Genomic DNA, 15090 nt, shown 5'->3' on the forward strand with positions numbered 1-15090 from the left:
GTCTATTGATTCTAAGTCACGGGCCAGGCTATATATCTTTGAGAAATATTCAATCCAATCCTCTTCTGTTATTGCAATTTCCATTCTGGGCGCATGCCTAGCGCCTAGCATGGGGGTGTTTATTGTTTTACAAAAGAGGATGTTATTTTTTGTAGAGCTAGCTTTGTGTAAGGTTTCCCAGATGTTTTCTTTCAAGGTGAATTTCCTTTTTTTGATGGCCACCTTATATTCCTGTCTCCATATGTGTATCTCGTTCAAACATCTTATTGAGGCGCTTAAGGCCTTTTTTAATCTCTTATGTGCTTTTATGCAATCATAGTCAAACCAGCCCGTTTTCCTTCTCTGTCCTATCTTTCCCATTTTGTTGTTCAGAGCTTCTTTCACGCCTTGCGCTATCGAAGAAAAAGCTCTTAGGCATTTTTCTGGATCTATATTGTCGCTAAGGCAATCTGCGAAAGCTTGGTTATGATCACAGATTAACTGTTTCAATAGATCCTTTGGCTCTATTTGGGACCATCGCAATGAGTATCCATTACGCGAGGCTAATTTAATATCATTTACCAACACAACTTTATCCTCCTGTGCCAGTATAGAAGAAGTTAATGAGACCTTTAAACTCTGTGGAAAATGGTCACTTATTGCAATATCATGGAGTGTATGTTTGGTGAGGTAATGTGCGAAGTGAGTAGACATTAGGACATAATCAATCACTGTATCCGCACCCCTTCTGTTAAAAGTTGGTTTGAACTTTGGGTCATCAGAATAAATTTCATTTACGAAGACCAAATTGAATTTATGCGCCAGTATGTTCATCACATCACCTTGCACGTTATATGTGAAATGAGGCCTCAAACCAATGTCTTCCTCATCCCAGCCACACACCTTCTTAGAGGTTTCTTTACAGAGATGGACATTAAAGTCACCGCCCCATAGAATGAGGCTTTACCGTCTAGATTTTGTACAAATTCTCTCTAGCTCCTCTCCCAACTGTGTTAATATAATATGAACCTCTCCCGGTAGTGCATTGTTATAAAAATCAATGACCAATAACTGGGTGTTCTGATCCAAATCACTCCCAATCACTTGGTAATGTACCCTCGAGATTACATATTTAAATTTGATAGGGGAAGCTTATTTGAAATATATGTGAATAAACCCCCTTTAGGCCTACCATGTCCTGTGGGTACTGCTGATGTATGATATGTTTTATATCCATTTATATGGATAGGATTTAAAAGCCAAGTTTCCTGGAGGCATAAAAAAGAAAAATATTCAATAAAATTCATCCAGGGCACAATGCCAAGCTTATTGCTTAGGCCTGCCACATTCCAATAGAGTAGAGTTACTTCCAATTTCTGCTGGTTCTGTCGCTGTGCATTGTTTGTGGTCGGGGAGTATACTGCTATGAGTTGCATGAGTTAGTACCAAAGGCGGTTCTCTCTGCCTTATCTGCCCCTCTTCTATATTCATTTCCAATGCTATCTCGTAAGGTGTCTCTTTCTTTGCCACGCTGAGTCAATCTAGATCTTCTAGTGTTGAGAGGGGTTGAAATCTATTACAAGAAAGAATGGGGTCAGGCCTGGGAAAGACTATTTTGTGCAGTGGTCGTGCGTTATTAGAAATTTGCCACACAAAGCTTTGATAAAAGAATCCCAAGGGTAATAATAGAATACCTTGATGAGTAACATGCCTTGTCCCAAGTTTGCGAATTACTCTTTCCACTAGTTCTGGAGATTTAAACGAGAGAACCACGCAATCTTCCTCCAGTGCTTTCTGACTACTACCTATCCACTTGATTCTCCTAACCATTTTTATATCATCAAAAAGGGGCCCCACCATTCTGGGATCTAAACGTGATCCTATCCAATTGAGGGACTTATTCCTCAGGGCTGTCCATGTTTCCCGTTGCTGGTCAGCCACAGGTGGAACATCAGCCAGGACCACTACTTATGGTGTTGCCTCCGGGGGGAGATGCAAAAAGTCCCTTGGTGTGTGCAAAGACTCGTAGGGTCTCGTTGTTCCTCTCCTAAATTTGTCAGAGACAGGGTTGTCCTGTCTGTAGGTGGAACACTGTTCAACGTTTTTGCATGTATGCATCTGGTAGTTGGTACTGATGTTGACGACTGTAGGTTACTCATAAGGTTTGAAGTCGAGTAGAATTCAATCGGGGTTTTCCTACTTTGTGTTACAGGTTGTAAGTTACTCACAGGGTTTAGAATTGGCGGTGGTACACTAGGGCCTTTCTTCGGAGGATATAAATCCTTAGGCTGTGGAGATTTCATAATTGCTAAGCCTGCCTCAAGATTACTCTCTACCACTCTTAGGCGTTCTGAAAGGGAGTCGATTGACACCCCAAACGATGATTTCAGGGTGTTTACTAGTTCATGGATGTTCACGAGAAGGGTTTGGGTTGTATCAGCTGGTTTATTTAAAGTTTTCCTCCGGATTACTTTCTTTGGCAGCTGCCTTCCGGGGATAGTTACTAACTCTTTCTTTGGATTTTTATTAGAAGAATTATTTGTCCTCCCTATCAAAGGTTTCCTTGGGTATTTAGGCGAGGGTGAGAGATCATCCCGGACATAAATTAGGTCCGAGGTGTTTTGAATACACCCATTTATATCACATTCCTGGTTCTTTCGTATTTCCGCCTTATTACCCCTATTATTACAATGCTTGGAATCACCTTGTATCTCAGCGTTCTTTACTGAGCGAATAGTATAGTCACTTCAAAGTTAGAAATTTGGTTATCCATCACCCCCATCGCTCCTGAAATGTATTTTAATATGGATGTACTGTCTTTTGCGTTTGGGGGAGGATTCAGCATTGAATGCTTTCTTTTGCCCATGTTTAAGTAATAACAAACCAGTTCCCTATAGAGGGAGTAGCACAGAGAAGTGATGTACAAATCAGGTTAATTTGCCAACCAGCAGGAATGCTCATGTGGTAGTACGCACAGCCCAGCCCGACCCCAAATAAATATCTAGTTCCACAATTTTATATGTACACAGTCTCAATCAGGGGCCATCAATGCAAACCACCTTGTCCATAAACTAGAGTCATGTGTTATATAAGAAATGACGGAAAAGAAAACGTTCTCACTTGTATGTCCAGTTCTTTTGTCCAGGGCCCCTTTGCCTCCTGGTTTTGTTGTTGGGGGGGTGGCCCAGCCCGACCTCGTTCGGGCTCCGACGGGCATGGACAGGCCCGCCCTTGGCCCGGGCTTAGCCCGGGCATGGCCCGCGCGAGTCCCGCACCGCGGGGCAACGCAGCGTGCTTTCAAGCGCCCGCGAACCAAGTCCAGCCCCCTGGTGACAGCAAAGGCTCCTGGGACTTAGAGTCCCACCAGGAGCAAGAAGAGCGATGGCAGCAGACTTGCAGGGCAACGCAGCGTGCTTTCACGCACCCGTGAACCAAGTCCAGCCCCCTGTTGACAGCAAAGGCTCCTGGGACTTAGAGTCCCACCAGGAGCAAGAAGAGCGATGGCAGCCTGCTTGATAAGCTGCAGGAGGAACTGCCACTTTGCGACATGCCTTGCTGTGCTGACCTGCTGCCCACTACTTTGGTATTGTGTGGACTGAAAAAGTTCTACAATGGCTTGTTGGCTTGCCCCCATTCTGAAGTTTTAGAGCCAGCAAAAACTTCATCTTTTCAGCCCCTGTTGAGGGATTTTGCACACTGTGCATCCAGCATTGGGCTTTTCACAAATAACAGATTGCTCCTAATCTCCTGCTCATGGTATAAGCAAAGTGAGTCCTTCACCCGGCTGCAGAGCAAGAGAGATAGAGCGCTCTTTGTTCCCTTTCTGATTCACACTCCTTTAAGGAGTTTGCTAAGGGAAGGTGCTGTGCCGTTGACAAGAAACATTGTGTCCTGCCTGTGTTAAAGATGCCGCAGCATCCATGCAGCCCTGCCCACTCCCAAGAGAAGATCACACCATGGGTCCTGACCAGGAGAGGCCACTGCTTTTGCCAGCTTTGCCTAAAATTGCCACTGCTGTATAGGAGCAGCAACTCACCTCATCTGATCTATGTGACAGGAACTGTGCAGCCAGAGACCCGCGAGGTCTCACAAATTATTCTCCGTGATCTCACAGGCAGCTGGGCTTACCCAAGAGTCCCGGTCTTAAGGGCCCGGTTGCAATCCTGCCCATTACAGATTGATGTTGAACGCACTACAAATTTATTGGTCCCTGCTTGGTATCATTGCCAAGTCCTGTGCATGATGGTAAATACCCAAATAGAAGCACAAGGGTGCTTTGAACCTTGAAGTTATCTGCATACTTTGAAACAGCATAACTTACGAAATACTGATTGAATTTTTGTTGTTTTGGTCATGTTTTACCCGGATAAAAATTCTCTATTTGTTAAAAACTGTGTAAAGTATTTTTTTGGTACTTTTATTGTGTCACTGTGTGTGCGTGTTGCACACATACTTTACACATTGCCTCTTAAGTTACCCCTGCCTGCTCTGTGCCAAGCTACCAGAGGGTGAGCGCAGGTTATCTTGAAGCCAACTTTACTACAAGTAACAATAGACTTTTAGTGTAAATTCAGACTTTTTGTCTAAACTTAGACCAGAAGTGTAAACTTAAACCAAAAGTCTAACTTTACTCATAGAAAAGTTACACTTTTGGTCTCAGTTTAGACTTTTGGTCTAAATTTAGACTTTTGGTCTAAGTTTACCTGTGTGAATCCGGCCCAAAGTTGATAAAAAAAGCATACCTTTCATTTATTTCTCTAACTGCAAATTATGTACTTAAACCCAGTGGTAGATTTCGACCTATGGTACTTATCTTTTCTACCTTTTTGAGACATTGTAAAATCTACAAATGCACAATACCTCACTGCAGGACTTTAAGTGGGATGAAAAAACTAGAGGGCCTCTCAAAGGGGCGTAACTGATTTAATGAAGGGCATGGCTTAAAAACACGTAAGTTAAAAATCTGTGCTTCTCCTAGTATGTCACCGACTGGTACTTTGCTGCTTCTTTCTGTTATTGCATCCAGATATATATTACACCAAGTTATCATTACACACACAACAAGCCACGACTGTTGGCTTTACCAATGGTTGTTAGTTGTATAAGATAAATAAGCAACACTGGCTTCATTCTATAAAATATTGAAAATACTTGAGTTCTGAAACAAGACTGTGATATAACTATAAGGAGTATCTCTGAAGTTGCATCAAAGTCAGTGAAGGGTGGTACTGCTGCCAAGTTAAGCTTTTTCTTTTCATCTTGAGGGAGAGGGTACTAACGGAGAGCCCGATAATGACCCATCTCAGTATCTGCTTTTTAGAACTGCTGGTGCTGAGCAGTGGCAGGACCCGGGCCACTTAAAGTCATGCGTCACTGTACTATTGAAACATTATTCAACCCTCCAACTGTTGTTTAAGGGTCAGGTAATACTGCTTTAATCCTGCACTTAAATTACCTGAATTATTTGTTATAAGTGTTGCTTCAGAAATACAGTGCCTACCAATCTCTACACAGTGTTCAGTGCTGTAAACTAGTGCCTTAATTTGAATATGCAGTTACGGTAATTTAAAGAAATACTATTTACAAGCCCAGGTTAATGAAATAACTTGCACCTCTCACTATCAGTGAAGACTTCCTAGGTAATTTTAACTATACCTAATTTAAGATTATTTAAACATTTCTAACACAAGCCAATACATTTCTGCATATTTGATTTGAGAGTTTCCATAAACACATAAATACACTGTAAAACTACTAACTTTTTCAATTTTGATAAAGGAAAGTTGGCTTCAGGTTCCCCCAAGAATATCATCCAATATTCTAAAATTGCTGGACAAAATAGTTAATGTTAATGTCTCAATTATGTAAACACCATTTCCTGAAAGGCAACCTGGGAATCTACCTGATAGGCTAGGGGACTGAGCGGCCATAGTTTCTATCTGAACCGTTAATTTTCTCCCACTCAACTTGACCTGGAGGATTCATGACTGAAAATTCTCTGTCCTCTACAGTTATTCTCCACCTCATCTTTTAGTGACTTGGTGAAACAACAAAAACTACTCTTCAAAGATATACAAGCAGATTACTGCTTTTTATAACAATAAAGTCAAGAGATAATCGAAGTTACCATAAATGAAAGTACAAATGTAGTAACTACATAACAAATATGATTGGATAAACAAAATGAATAAAAGGAAAGTGCAGAAACATAGAAATGAGCTGTTAACTCGTTTGACTATATAGGGTACAAGGGCCAGATTTACAAGGCCCTAGCGCCTCCTTGTGCCACATTTATATCATTTTTTTACACTAATATGGCTCAACGAGGCAAACATCGCTGCACCATATTTACAAAGTGGTGCAATGCATGCATTACACCACTTTTCAACCCCTTGAACCACATTATGCCTGCACCAGGCATAATGGCATAATGTATCCAAGGGGGGCGTTCTGGCATTAGGCAGCCCGCAAAAACGGCGCAATGAAATCTACATACTCAACTCAGCACTACCATTATAAGATGTTAGCTAAACATGTAATTATTTGTTTGAAGATTAATTAAAGTTAAAGAAAGGATGTAACTAGGAAAGTCCTGGGCCCTTTACTTAGAAACACTTTCATGTTTAAAGAAATCTTGCAGTAAAAGTGTGAAAATATGACAACATCCCTTCACACATCCTGTATTTCAGGGTTCTCTTATATCTGATAATGAAGAAAAAGGACGGAAAGTGAAATAAAATGATTGTCTAGGATCACACAATTTGGTTAAGTGGGACGGCAGAATAATTTCTGATTTTCTGGTTTCACCTTGTGTAATTCAGCCAATAGATTTGTATGATTTACTTCTCCTGCACCCACCCACATTACCGCCAACCTGCCGCTCCCCATTCACCAACCTCCTGGCATCAATGCAGGCCTCTGTAATATCTCAGACTGAACATTTTGGCCCCGGGGAAAATGTTTGCAAGTATCCATGAAGATTAACACATTTGGGCCCGTATTTATACTCCGTTTGCGCCGAATTAGCGTCGTTTTTTTCGACGCAAATTCGGCGCAAAACTAACGCCATATTTATACTTTGGCGTTAGACGCGTCTAGCGCCAAAGTATGGGCAAATAGCGTCATTTTTTTGCGTGAACGCCTTCCTTGCGTTAATGAGATGCAAGGAATGCGTTCCCGTCTAAAAAAATGACGGCGACGCAAATGCCTCGTATTTATACTCCCGGGCAAAAATCACGCCCGGGAGTGGTCGGGTCAAAAAACCCCGCATTTGCGCCACTTTTTAACGCCTGGGTCAGGGTAGGCGTTAAGGGGCCTGTGGGCTCAAAATGAGCCCACAGGTGCCCTCCCATGCCCCCAGGGACCCCCCCTGCCACCCTTGCCCACCCCAGGAGGACACCCAAGGATGGAGGGACCCATCCCAGGGACATTCAGGTAAGTTCAGGTAAGTATAATTTTTAATTTTTTTTAATTTTTTTTGGTGGCATAGGGGGGCCTTATTTGTGCCCCCCTACATGCCACTATGCCCAATGACCATGCCTATGTCCCCTGGGCATGGCCATTGGGCAAGGGGGCATGACTCCTGTCTTTACTAAGACAGGAGTCACTTAAATGGCGTCTGGGCGTCGAAAAAAATGGCACAAATCGGGTTGAGGCGATTTTTTTGCCTCAACCTGACTTGCCCCATTTTAAGACGCCCTAACGCCATTTTCCCCCTACGCCGGCGCTGCCTGGTCTACGTGGTTTTTTTCCACGCACACCAGGCAGCGCCGGTCTGCTAGCGCCGGCTAACGCCATTCCATAAATACGGCGCCCGCATGGCGCTTCAGAATGGCGTTAGACGGCGCTAAATTTTTTTACGCTAAACTGCGTTAGCGCAGTTTAGCGTCAAAAAGTATAAATATGGGCCTTAATATGTACGTCTCGGTGCAGTTGCTATAGTGTGACTGATTAATGTCAAAGCTTCCACATGTCAAAGAGATACACTTTTTTCAACTTTGAAGATACTTTTTCATGTTTTCCATGATTTGTTGCATGATTTACATAGGAAACATTCAGTGCTCAGGTCGTGCATGGGCTTTAAGAGCTGAGCCATTCCCTTGCTTGGAGATCAGCTCTCCCTATTGATTTGTTGGCTCGCCCACCTCTACTTTACACCTACAAGTGACAATCTGTACAATTGCATGATGTCAGATCTCATGGCAGGTGGGTTTCACTGGAGGGAATAAGAAAAGAAATGGCCATGTAGGTGTGGGTTCCTATTCACATGGCTCACTAATCCAGGTGTGGCTAAATATCTGAGTTTCGAAAAGAAAAACATCGGTGGGGTGAACACTCGGACGATGGAATTTCATCTGCACCCATTTTAATCTGTTCCATACTTTTGTTTATTGATAGATCCACAAAGAAGATGGGTAGTTTCACTGACTTGAATCTGTAATTACTACATTCAGGCTCCAACAATCAGACCATGTTCCTATTGTTTTCCAGATGTTTTGACTGTTTGCAAATTGGTTAACACATTTCATAATTACCCTCGCCATTTTAAATGCAACAAATAATTGTGAAGTGATGAACCGTTCAAGTGTAAATTTGTTGGTTTGCATCATCGACTTCTTACATACCATCTAGATACCATTTTTCCATCTGAGTCACCTAATGGAAATGAAAGGCTGATTGGAGAAATTAACTATTTGCTTAAAGCAACATCTTTAAACAATGGGTGAAGTCTTAAACCAATACAATGTTCTATCTAATGCTGATTACAATCAAAGAAGCACAGGGACCCTGACAATAAGACAACAGTCTGCAAATAATTGTAGACCTCTTGAAGAAAAAAATAAAATTAATGCAGCTTCTTAGGCCCTCTTTACATGTTTGGCCTGTAAGTGGGCACGTTAAATCCGAGACTGGTAAATGTGATCCTGACTGGTATTCCTGGGTGTGTTTCACGGAATTACAAGTTTTTGTTTCTATTGTGTATCGGATTTACCACACCCACACAATGACACCATAAACAACTGTGGGTATATTTATAAGCCCCTAGCGCCACCTTGCGCCACATTAGCGTAATTGTTTTCTACGCTAATTTGGACCAAAGAGGCCAAAAGCCTTACGCCATATTTACAAAGAGGCGCAATGCATGCATTGTGCCACTTTGTAACCCTTTGCACAACATTATGCCTGTGCCAGGCATAATGTATGCAAAGGGGGCGTTACGCCATTAGGGGGCCAGAAAAAATGGCGCAAAGAAATCTAACAGATTTCCTTGCTTCATTTTTTTACGGCAGTTTTAATGCCTGCTCAGATCAGGCGTTAAAATGGGGCTTCCATTATTTTTAATGGGCCCCTAAGTACTCTGCACGAGCAGCGCCAATATTTTGGTTCTACTCCTGCAGGGTACATCAGTGGCGTCAATAAAAATGACGCCATTGCCCCCTATCCTGCAACATACTGCCTGTTAGAAACGGGGTTTCTGGTTGGCTAGGGTTTGCATCTTAGCCAGGCAGAACCCACCCACTCTAGCCAGGGCGTTAAACGTCTAAGGTAACCCCTGCTCACCCCCTTGGTAGCTTGGCACGAGCAGTCAGGCCTATCCCAGAGGCAATGTGTAAAGCGTTTGCACAACACACACAACACACGTGATGCACTATCCCCACCACAAAGGAAACACAACACCAAGTTATATGAAAATATATTGTATCGTACACAATGCAATTAATAGACTAAACACAACATGTCAGTAATATCCTGCTACCTTAGCAGTTGTCAGAACGTTACACATTAGTTACTCTGCGGAACCAGCAGTAGTCACATGTAACACACAGGTTACTTAATATTCTGCAACGTAAGCAGTTCCCCACAAATGCACTTGTCATAGAAATATCATAAACGCCCATTTCAGGAACATTATAAAACATATGGCAAGTCAGAAAAACGTATTAGCATGTTATGCCCATAAAAGGAACATTAGCATACATATATGAAACATCATAAAACTAGGTAGGAAACATATAAATCAATAATGTCCATATAAGGAACCTATGACATGTATGTCTTTAAAAGTACCTGGTTTTCATGATGAGGAACCTCCAGTGCTATGAGGAGATCCAAATTGGCCCCCTTTGCTCCACTGCGCAAAAAGGGGGCCCTCCGGTGATTGGGGGATAAGTGGGGTGACACACACCCCCTCCTGGGACCCACGATCTCTGCCTCCCCCCCCGGGCTCCAACTGGCACTCCAACTCAGGGGGGCTAAAGCTAGCAATCAACAATAGGGAAGGAGGGGGGTGCAACACACCCCTTCTGGTTTTAAAATGGGCCCCTATTGGGGGCCACGATCCCTGGGGCCCCCCTGGGGCCTTCACTGGCCCTCCAACAGGGTGGGGGGGCACAACAATGCCCCAAAACGACAAGAGGGGACAAAGTAGGAGACCAGCGGTGTGTTGGGCCTCCAGCGAGGCTTCCGCCCGCCCACGGTCTCCAGCGACAGAAAACAATGGCTCCTCGGGGCATGGGGAGCTTCCAATGAGGCTTCCTTTCCTGCTGCCTGTCCCACAGATGGAGATTCAAGGGGACCGGTGGGGCAGGGAGCCTCCAATGAGGCTTCTTTCCCCGCCCATCTCTGTTGACGTGGGCAGGCACCGAAGCGGGTGCCTGCTTGTGCCCCGGGGGCACTCCTGGGAGCGTGCTCACCCCGGGGACACGGTAGGAGCACACTCGCTCCTTTTCTTTCTGTTTGTGGTGCTCAGGGGGCCAAAGGGATAGGGCGGCTCCGGCACGCTTTTAAAATGAAGCCAGGTTGCGGCAGTGATATCCACAGCAGCACAAACCGCTCTCAAGCGCTAGGGGCACTAAAAATAAAGCACTTACAAGGCACTTGAGGGCATAATAGCAAAAGCGCCCACCAGGCGCTATGGGCGAAATGAAGCACTCCTCATGCTTTAAGGGTTTTCAGGGATCACGGGCCACAGCACCCTGCCCCTGGGGAACAAAGTTAATGAAAAAGGAGCACAGAGGGCAGTGCCCTGCAGCAGGCCAGCGCAAGGGGGATGCAGGCAGTTCCTTACAGTGACCAAGCAGGTCACAGTTCAGCACAGCAGCAGCAGTCCATGACGGTTCCTGGTGAGTCCTTCCAGCATTCTGTGTCCAGTTGCAAAATGGCACCCAATTGTGGGGAAACTCCCCTGTACTTATACTCAATTACAATTGGTTCTGGGAGTGCCCCCCTCTCCTCCAGCACAGGCTCCACACATCAGCTGCGGGTAAACCATCCTATTGTGTGAGGCCTTTACAAATGTAGGTGTGCCCCGCTTCTCCCTTCTCTCAGCCCAGGAAGACTATTCAGTATGCAGATGCACCTCTGTGACACCTCCAACCTCCCTATGTACAGGCTGTCTGAAAAGTATGCACAAAGCCCAGTTGTCACTCTGCCCAGATGTGGATTGGAGTCAAGCTGCAAAACACCAGAGTCATAGGCACAGAGAAATGCTCACTTTCTAGAAGTGGCATTTCTGTAATAGTAGTTAAAAAAAACTCCTACACCGTTAAGCAGCATTTCTCATCACCATTACAACCATACCAAACATGCCTACGCTACCCCTCATAAATCAAACAATACCCCCAACACACAAGGCAGGGCATGTCCAATGCAATCCTATGAGAAGGCAGCACTCACAGCAGTGAGACACCAAGTCAGGCTTTTTGTCACTACCAGGACCTGGCACATGTCCTGCCTTCTACCTACTTAGCACCCTGCCCATAGGGCTAGCTAGAGCCTACCTTAGGGGTGACTTACGTGTAGTAAAAGGGAAGTTCTGGGCCTGGCAAGCAAATTTAGATGCCAGGTCCCTGTGGCAGAAAACTGTGCACACAGGCCCTGAGCTAGCAGGCCTGAGACAGGGTTGAAAGGCTACTTCAGTGGGTGGCGCAAGCAGCGCTGCAGGCCTACTAGTAGCATTTAATTTACAGGCCCTGGAAAGAGAGATACCACTGTACAAGGGACTTACAGGTAAATTAAATATGCCAAATAAGTATAAGCCAATCATACCAACTTTAGAAGGGAGAGCACCTGCACTTTAGAACTAATCAGCAGTGATAAAGTGTTCAGAGTCCTAGAGCCAACAGCAAGAGGTCAGAAAAAATAGGAGAAAGGAGGCAAAAAGTCAGGGGATGAACCTGCCACAAGGGCCAGGTCCAACACACACCCCCACCAGCCGAAATCCAGGGGAGAATAATCAATACCTTTATGGGATTCCCTGACTGGGGTGGTAGAACATGGACCCTGGCCCACCACTGCAGGGGCACGCTCCAGTTCTACGCCAACCTGATCTCAGTTGAGTCTCTCTGTCAATGCTTCCCAGGCAACCTAGACTAACCCATGGGGCTCTCTAGCTGCCAATGGCCAGAACCAGGCCTCAGGCCATCTAGGAGCCTCTGGTCTCTGAAACCACAGTAAGTGGGGGGCAGTAGCCCCAGGTGCATAGCAACCTGTCTCCCCTCCACTTACAGTCAGTTCAGGGAGTCTACCCGGCAACTGATCCACAGGGGCTAGAGGCGAGGCTCTCCTCCCTCTACCCCTCCTTCTAGGATCCCGCCCTCCTCTCCTGGGTGGGGTATCACCAGAATCCATAACTGCCAGGATGCTGGGTACAGTCGTCCTGCACAACTCTCTCACCAGCCCAGGATCACTACCTGGTGACTGACCACCCAACCCAGGGACGATACCCTTGGGTTGCACCGGGGTGAGCTTCCCCCTCCCTGGACCCCACTTCCAGAGTTCCACGTCTCCCCACCTTGGGAGAGGCGACCAGAAGTTCCACACGGGGGATGGTGGGTGAGCACACTAACCATCCCCCCCAACCAGGTCAGAGTTTACCCCCTGAACCTGTCTACCCAGTTCAGAGTCAACACACTCAGACTAGACCTCACTCCCAGAGTTCCGCGTCTCTCCACCTTGAGAGAGGCCACCAGGAGTTACACACGGGGGTGAGCACACTAACCAACCCTCCAATCAAGTCAGAGTTTACCCCCTGCACCTGTCTACCCAGTCCAGGGACGATTCCCTTAGACTGGACCATTGCCCAGCAAACCAGGACTTCGTTGGGTGCACAACTACCCCCTGCCAGGTCAGAGCTTTCCCCTGAACCTGACCATCCAACCCAGAGTCACAACCCTGCAGTTGAACCACTTCCTGGCTCACCAGGACTTCCTTGGGAGCACACGTACTCCTCATCAGGTTAGAGTTTACCCCCTGAACCTGATCATCCAACCCAGAGTCACCACCCTGCGGTTGAACCACTGCCTGGCGCACCAGGACTTCCTCGGGGGCACACCTACCCTCCACAAGGGAAATACCCTCCCTAAGGGCCACACAAGAGACTGGCTGGTGCAGGTCTTCTGACCTCGGCCAATCTTACAGAGTCTTGATTCCCCCTACCAAGAAATGGCCTCACCAAGGTCATTCCTGGGGGTTCTGCTCTCAGAACTGACCTCTAACCCTCCGGGATCTCCACTGCGGCCCGCAACCCCCTCTCAACCCTACGCCTGGATTTCTGCCTCATCCACTCTGGAGTGAGACTACCAGACAACAGGACTGGCGGAACGCTATCACCAGCCACCCGCCCAAAGTCCTACTGGCAAAATAGGATTCCTCTGAGCAGCTGACCCTATGGTGCAGGCTAGGCTCCCCTCCTAGCGTCCACTCATGGAACCAACCAGGCTATGAGACCGGGTCTTTGACATCCTGGGATACAAACCACCCCCACTCCCTCTCCTCTGAGACAAGACATGTGATACAGAACCCCTCCCATTACACTGTGACCTACCTGTGACACAAGCCTTTCCCACCACACCTGGTTGGGAAACACCTCTACCACTCTCTTGGTGCCTCACCAGACCCTCTAGTATGCAACTAGATGTCCACCTCCTTTGCAAGCTCCCTAGGGTCAGAGAGCTCACACACTGACACGTGTTAGCGTAACCCTGAAAAACAACTATGAAGGAGGTGCTCTCTGACAATCAGATTAAACAGCCCTTCAAAATTATTTACTGTGCTACCCTTCACCCATCCATCTAGTGCAATGCAGCAATCCTCGACAAACTCCTCCCAAGACTGTCAGGACAGTTTCTTACAGCCCCTGAACCTCTTTCTGTATTCTTCAGGGAAAAACCATACTTCTCAATCAGTGCGTTCTTCATAGTTGAGTACCCCTCCCTGTCACTCTCTTCCAGAGTCAGAAGGGCATCCCTCACCTCCTCAGGAATATAGCTCCTTAGGTTAGTCCCCCAATCCATTTCTAGGATCCTGCACTCTACCAGAGTCCTCTCATATTTCTTTAACCACTGACGTATGTCACCCCCCTCTTAGAACCTAGGTACCAGATCTATGGGTATGTGAGGAACATCTTTGCTACAGCACTCTACATTGCTGCTACCACTGGACTCCGCCTGCAGCGCTGGTGAATCCAGAACCTTCAGACTGTGCTCAATAGTGAGTCTCTCTCTGGCAAAAGCCCTCTCTGCTGCTGCCATCCTCTCCTGTATTAAGGCCTTCTCCACCTCAGCCCTTCTCTCCTCCACAGCTAGGCGCACTAACTGCAACTTTAGGTCCCTCTCTTCCCACCTATCTCTAAGCTCATCAGCTTCAAGGAATGAGAGGTAGCCCTGCTTCTTACACTGGACCCAGCAAGGGACTCCCTATCAATGGGGTCTTCCCTGTCAACTGGAGTCCCCGGCCAGTCATTCTCAACCACCTGATCAGTCTCTCCACCGCTCTTAGGGAGGAGGTCTGGGAGCCCTCCCATTGGGAATCCTCGCTACACTCAGGATCCTCTGGGTACCCCCTAAGAACATACATCCCCTGGACATATGTCACAAACCTTTCAAATAAATTCAGAGATCTCCTGAGGCCCCCTTCCACTGGCAGCCCTCTCTCTCTACAGAACCCCTCTAATTCCTCCTGCGTGTAAAATGGCAGGTCCTCTAAATTAAAGGTTGGCCCCATTTTGAAAAGGTACAGTAAACACAAGTGTGACAACCCAAACACGCAAGTTTGAGAACTGAAAACAGGAAAAATGACCAAAGAGAGAAAGTTAAGGGAAGCAAAACATGT

The sequence above is a fragment of the Pleurodeles waltl genome, chromosome 8, assembly GCF_031143425.1.
Source record: "Pleurodeles waltl isolate 20211129_DDA chromosome 8, aPleWal1.hap1.20221129, whole genome shotgun sequence".
In the NCBI taxonomy this organism is placed as follows: Eukaryota; Metazoa; Chordata; class Amphibia; order Caudata; family Salamandridae; genus Pleurodeles; species Pleurodeles waltl.